The sequence below is a fragment of the Aedes aegypti genome, unplaced genomic scaffold (assembly GCF_002204515.2).
Source record: "Aedes aegypti strain LVP_AGWG unplaced genomic scaffold, AaegL5.0 Primary Assembly AGWG_AaegL5_hic_scaff_2014_PBJ_arrow, whole genome shotgun sequence".
Classification (NCBI taxonomy): Eukaryota; Metazoa; Arthropoda; class Insecta; order Diptera; family Culicidae; genus Aedes; species Aedes aegypti.
The window spans coordinates 8,558-15,263 of NW_018735505.1; the positions used below are offsets into that span (position 1 = coordinate 8,558).

Sequence of the window (6,706 nt, forward strand, 5' to 3'; positions counted from 1 at the left end):
GAAATCAAAACTTTGTCTAAAGAACAAGCTTTTGATATTCAAACAAATTTTCAGGCCAGCCATGTTGTATGCTGTACCAATATGGACTAGCTGTTGTAATACCAGGAAGAAAGCTCTGCAGAGAATTCAAAATAAAATTTTGAAAATGATTCTGAGGCTTCCTCCCTGGTATAGTACCAATGAGTTACATAGAATATCCAATGTTGAAACATTGGAACAAATGTCAAATACAATCATTGATAATTTCAGGCAAAAATCGTTTACAATCTTCTATTGCCACGATTAATGCGTTATATGTTTAGGTTAAGTTAGGTTAAGTATATTAAAAACTTTTTTTTCTCTTATAAGCAGGTGAAATCAACTCACCTGTAAAAAAAAAACTGAACTGTTACGGGCAAATGAAATGTAATATGTTGTTAACAAAATGTTAATTAAATCTTAAATTTTTTTACCAAATTAGGATGATAGTGTTGTCAAATAACACAGAACACCTAGATATAAGAAATGAATGTAATGTTTGGAATGATACTAATAAAGAAATAAAAAAAAAAAAAAAAAAAAAAAAAAAAAACGATCAACGCACTTATAAGGATCATGCCGAACGCTTACGGTCCTAGGAGCAATAGGAGGCGTCTTCTGGCTAGCATATCATCGTCCATACTGAGACACGGAGTTCCGGCCTGGGGGCAGCACTGTAAACCAAGCGGCTCATGGCCATGAGAGTAGCAAGCGCATATAGAACAATATCGTCATAGATTCCGATTTACATCACCCTGGGAGAAGGCATTGAGTGCTATCGACGGAGAGGCACTAGGCAGGTGAGGGAATCGGCGAGGATCAGCTCGCTGGTCAAGTTGCAGCAATAATGGGAAGTCAGGAGGAGAAGGAAGCAAGACGGGTGGAAGAAGTTGAACGACGGTAGGAGACAGAGAATCGGATGAAGAAGAAAAGGGAGTCTGCTCAACATTCAGAGCAAACCACTGGCAGATTGCGCAGAGTGCAGGAGCACACTGCGGGAAAACGTAAAGATCGTAATAGAAGCTCAGATATACAGACCTAGAAGGTGTGCAGAGTTGTGTGAAGATTTCATGCTAACATTAAAGTTCATTTGAACCATACCCGAGACTACGAAATGCCTGTTTTCAATATGGCACTGTTATGTTGAGAGTCGGGTTTATTAACCGGGATACGATTTTTAACAGATCCAGTCAATTTGTTTACTTCGCGGATGATATCGATATTGTTGACTGATCATTTGAAAAGGTAGCAGACCTGTACAGCCGCCTGAAATGAGAGGCGGCAAGTGCTGAACTAGTTGTAAATGCGTCAGCGACAAAGTACATTCTAAAAAGTTAATCCGACCACGACAGGATCCTAGGAAGCAGTATTACGATAGATGGGGATACGATCGAGGTTGTCGGTGAGTTCTACCTTGGATCCTTGCTTTCAAATAATCAGTGGAAATCGTACCTACTATGGCTCCAAAAAAGCTACGGTCAAGAAATATTCGTCCTAACATCAATCGCACCATATACAAAACGCTCATAATGCCAGTAGTTCTTTTACGGCATGAAAAGTGATCTATGCTCGAGGAAGATCTGCAAGATCTTGGGGTTTTGGAATGCCGGTTGCCTAGGTTGATCTTTAGAGACGTGCAGACAATATCATCAGTGTATGTGATCTAGGTGTGTGGCGGCAAAAGATGAACTACGAACTTACCAAACTCTACTGCGAACCCAGTATCTAGAAGGCGGACAAAGTTGGTAGGATGCGATGGACAGGACAAGTCGCAAGAATGTCGGACAGCAGCTCTGCAATGCTTCAGATCTTGTTGGTACAAAAAGGCGAGCTAGATGGACGTATCTAGCAGATAAATGAAGAATTTATTTAATTCCATTTAACCATTCATAAAGTCGAGAACTGCCCCTTACTCCCTTTTAACTTTCTTATCCAAAATAAAAAGCAGATTCCCAGTAAGTAATAATCTTCCATCGGTTTCCTCTTGAAGCAGGTTAGCGAGGCACAATTCCGCCTCCATCACTGTTAGGACTAGGCGTATTTTGTAAAGCGTCGGATACAAGAGTGTAAAAACTTTTCAACCACATCCTCTTGGGCCGAACAGAACAGAATAGAACAGAAGGGAAGCGCCCAACATGGGCTTTTATATTGAGGCAGAAAGCGAGTGAATTATTATCCTGACTATCATAATGGGCCTAACAGATGCCATCAGGCTACACAGGAAAGGGGACGATGACTATGGCAATGGTTATGATGATGACTACAATCTAGTACCGGTCGATGCGGTGGACTTTGGTGGTTCTAAATAGACCGCCCAGTGAAAGAGTATAGCGAAAGCTGGTCTGTGGGTTTTCCTGGATGGACAAACCCCCGGTTAGATGAGATGTTAATTGTTATGATCGTATGAAATGAATAAAGTTTGCTCGGCTTGCAGTCAGCGCCGATGGAACGTTCGTCAGTTCTTGTGTACGATAGAGAGAGTGGGAAGATTGAGCTAGTCGTTGCTGGATTGGGGAAAATGGTTGCGGTCTAGTTGGGGCGTTTTCATTGTCTAGTTCAGTTGGTTATCGGATGAAGTTGTTTTTCATTTGCATTTCCTCTTCCTGTTGAGGCGGATAGGATCGTTAAAAAGGAGATGAGGCTTAATAAAAGCGAATTGACGTAGACCTCGGCACTTGAACAAATAAACGATGACTTTACAGATTTTATAGTTTCCGACTTTAATCGTTTTTCTAATTTAAAGCTAGTTAACGTTCGTTTTAATTTCTTATTATGACTTATGACTAATGATGTATTCAAGTTTTATATGTCTTTAGTAAAGAGACTTTCGACCCAATGTGTTTTCCATGCTTCATCTAAGACATTTTTGTGATATGTAGATGCTACGTGCATTACTCCCAAGAAAAACTCCCGAATTATCAAAGCAACCTTCAAACAATTTTTTTTAAAAGTTATCCTCCAATGAATCCAACAAAAATTACCTGAGACTGAGTTGCGTGAAATTTTATCACTATTTAAGGAAGTTTATCATTCCTCAATGTAAAACTTGCATTGAATATTGTACTGTAGTTTCGCGACGTTATATTATAATTTATTGGATATTTTAAATCTACTGATCTTGCCTTTACTTCCTGTAGGGAATAAGGTTTATTGTAAGTAAAGTTGAATTAGCAAATTATTGGAATTCGTACGCAAATATACATCAGTGTACCCATCGCATCGAAGAATGAGGAAAGAAGTGTACGGAAATCCAATAATTTGCTAATTCAACTTTACTTACAATAAACCTTATTCCAATAATTTGCTAATTCAACTTTACTTACAATAAACCTTATTCCCTACACTTCCTTCTTCATCTTCATGAACAACACCTATGCAAAAGGAAATAAGACATTTTTCTCTTGCTATTTGGCAACAACACACGATGGAACCTCTCTGAGCTTCCAGACAACATTATTTGAACGCCATTCACTTGTCGCGTACTTTAGTCGTCAAGAAAAAAAAACGACAGGCGAGTAATGTGATGACTTTTTCGATTTCCACTTGGAATCAGTTTGCCAATGATGTTCGCAGCAGAACGTCGGAGATCAACATGTGAATGTTTGTCGACATTAGACAGAGAGCTTTCGGAAAAAAGTACCACACAGTCTGGCTATATAAATAGAAGGTACATTTCGCTTTGTACTCTTCCATTTTTCACATTCCGTTCCATTCTAGATGACATAATGATATCTTAGCGCCATTATTGGGACACGTACTGCTGCCTTCAGCAAAACTCCGGCAATAAATGCTGATAGCAGACGGAGCGTGCAATGGAACTTTCTAGTTTATGTGAAGACCAACCGGACCAGAAATCGATATCGAGAACATATGTATAGATCCCGTTGTTGGTCATCATTATAAGAATGCCAGCAGAAGAAAACGAACGGGGGTCGTTTCATTTGTTGGCGTACGGGGATCAAGGGCATAATGGATACATTGAGAGAAAGTTTATTTTAAGATTTGTAAATGGCAATACTTTTCAGTTTTTCTCGGCTAGTTTTCTAGTTTTTTATTCTAACGACGTGCATTATTGAGATTAAGTTTAGGAAGACCTTTTTATATCAAGTATATAATATGTCTATTTCTTTGGGGAATACATGAATATGTAGCTCAAAAAGATTATGTTTAGTAGTTGATGTTTAATTTAAAGACCAATGTGAATGACTAACTACTAAAACCCTTTACCAGATCGATAACCTTAGATGGAAAAGTCGTTATTCGACCCCGTGTTTTCATTTTGCCTCCAATCCCCCTACCCATTGCATCGGTATTCAACTGATTGACTGAACCTCACTATTCTTGGACTGTTGGTTTACTTACTTGTCTATGAGCATAAACGACGCTCCCTAGCAGTTTCCACGTTCCTCCACGTCGGTCCATCCGCACCATGCGCAGGATCTGGAAGAACCGTAGGCCACGCAATGCACTCGTAGCAAAGACCTGGCCGGATGTTCCCATCACGAGTACCACTATCGATGCTATTATCGTAACTATGTCTGATGCCGAAGGAGAAAAACAAAGTTGCGTTTTCAGTTTAATTGGCTCCGGCTTAGTTAGTTGCAAAACATGTGCCCTCAGCAATGTGCTTGCTAGCTTACCTATGATACAAAAAGGCCGTTTCAAAAATTTCAGCCTTCCGACGGCTCCTTGATATCGTGACCGGCATCCTGATGACCATAGTCTGTAAGGAAAGGAAAAAAGTTTGTGTTAATTTTTAATTTAAGAGTATACACACTTTGATCCAAAGAAAGCTCTCAGGTAAAAACTGTGGAAGTGCTCATAAGAACACTAATCTGAGAAGCAGGCTTTGTCCCAGTTGGGACGTAACGCCAGAAAGAAGAACACTTTGATCCATGAAAAAAATAAACATTTTATGTGAAATATTCATGGAAGCACTAATATGAGATGTTTCATATGAGTTCAAAATTATTTTTATTCCATGACAATTGAAATTGGTAGAAAAAATGTCTCATCAACAATGTAGCTAAATCAGTTAGCCATAAGTAAAATAAGCCAACTGGTGGTAAAATAAATCGATTGTATATTTCATAATGCAAACAGAAGTCACTTAGGCGCATCAATCCGCTGCAATCTATTATGATTATTCATCTGCTCCAAGTCGCTTCATTAACTATTGAACTTGTGTTTACTCTCCGTGTCCGTAGAGAAATTTATTAACACAAAGTAAACAATCACTGTCGCTAGGACCGTAAAATTTCACTATTAGGTGTACAGCAGAATAAATGCAACACAATTTATCTTTTTTAGACAAAGCACATCAACACATTCCCATAGCATATCAACAGCAAAAAAAAAATCACGTCAAAAATAGTAATAATATAAAAAGTGATACTGTTGTATATTGATTTTGTTCGATTATAGAGTGCCAAAAAGTGTCAGACGTGCAGAATGTCGTATGGTAGTTGCCGGTTTTTCAGCTAAGAGCAACGATTTTTTATTAATTCTTCATTAGTATTATTCCAAATATTACATTCGTTTATAATATCTAGGTGTTCTGTGCTTTTAGACAACACTGTCATCCTAATTTGGTAAAACTAATTTAATATTTTATTGACATTTTGTTAAGGTGAAAGTTCATTGAGCACGTAAACATAATGTGCCACCCACTCGAGCCACCCCCACAAGGCGGAGCACAATGTTATGTGCGTCGGCCAAAAATAAATCATCATGTTCCATGTATACCTCCACCGACAGAATTATGTAGGCAGTATTACTTGCACAAGTTTCATACAAAGGTATAACTGTCGATATGAATTCATCAACAAGCTTCATAAAAGCTCAAATCAGAACTTATTTCATTTGGTAGTGAAAACATGTTTTTTGACCAAAATTATAGCATTTTTCACACCATGCGTGTGTTTGTTTACTTGTTTTGGCAGTTTCTCCTCTCTTTCTTCGCTTCTCACGGACGGAGAAAGTTGCCATCAGTATGCATTTGAATTCTACAGTCAATTGTACTGTATAATATCTAATATTATATTTGCTGTTTAATTGCGTCGTACATTGTTTCTCTCACGCATAAAAATGTTTTGCAACACTTGTGACATTATGTACACCTTTTGAGTGTTTTGAAATTGATGATTACGAGGTTGAATCAAGCGTGTGAATATCCAAACAATTTTAATTCCAAGCATAATAACTGACATCACTTCCAATCAACGAGAGCTGCGCCTCCCATTCATAAATAATTCTATTCTATTCACTATTATTCGACTAAATGTCATTCGACCAAATGTCTTTCGACCAAATGTCATAGATTCCAGAATGAATCTATGACATTTGGTCGAAAGACATTTGGTCGAATGACATTTAGTCGAATGACATTTGGTCGAAAGTACATTTGGTCGAACGGACATTTCGTCGAATGGACATTTGGTCGAAAATGTTTAGTTGCAACAGAGAAAGCATATGATATTTGGCCAAACCGACTTTTCGTGGAAAAGATAATGGTGGAATCAAAATAGTATGAAAACGAAAGTTTACGTTTAGTCTGACTATCGTCGAGAGTAGCATTTTGTCGCTAATACAAACGTGATTGAATAATTGAAAAAATATCGTCATTTTACCAACAATCTATATGAGCAATCTATCTTTTGTCGCTCAGTTCAAACTGTTCTTTCCCTCT

General features: G+C 38.1%; 1 long non-coding RNA gene across 1 annotated transcript; it reads right to left on the minus strand.

Moving 5' to 3' along the window:
• Nucleotides 1–4,392: 4,392 nt before the first annotated feature.
• On the minus strand, nt 4,393–4,751 carry LOC110680922. The gene is made up of 2 exons (XR_002503028.1): nt 4,659–4,751; nt 4,393–4,556 (listed from the first exon to the last, which is right to left on the minus strand). It is a non-coding gene; the product is annotated as an uncharacterized LOC110680922 (long non-coding RNA).
• Between the last annotated feature and the right edge of the window lie 1,955 nt (nt 4,752–6,706).